Raw genomic sequence first — 251 nt, 5'->3', positions numbered from 1 at the left:
CCTTGAAATTTTTTACAATTTATGTATTTACATATATATCGGTATCGATTCATAATCCGAGTTGGTTTTGTTGAGGTTGGGGGTCCTCATACCCACTATACGTAATTAGTTTCTCATCTCAAACCAAGTTTTTGGAATTTTATTCTATTTATAATAATCTATTTAATAGTATGTATATATAATATTATATTTTGCGACAGTATGATACTATGTCCCAGCACACACGAGCTTCTTAATAAACAACACAAAAT

This window comes from Penaeus monodon, chromosome 20 (assembly GCF_015228065.2).
Source record: "Penaeus monodon isolate SGIC_2016 chromosome 20, NSTDA_Pmon_1, whole genome shotgun sequence".
Taxonomy (NCBI): domain Eukaryota; kingdom Metazoa; phylum Arthropoda; class Malacostraca; order Decapoda; family Penaeidae; genus Penaeus; species Penaeus monodon.
Note: the sequence above shows the minus strand (reverse complement) of the source record.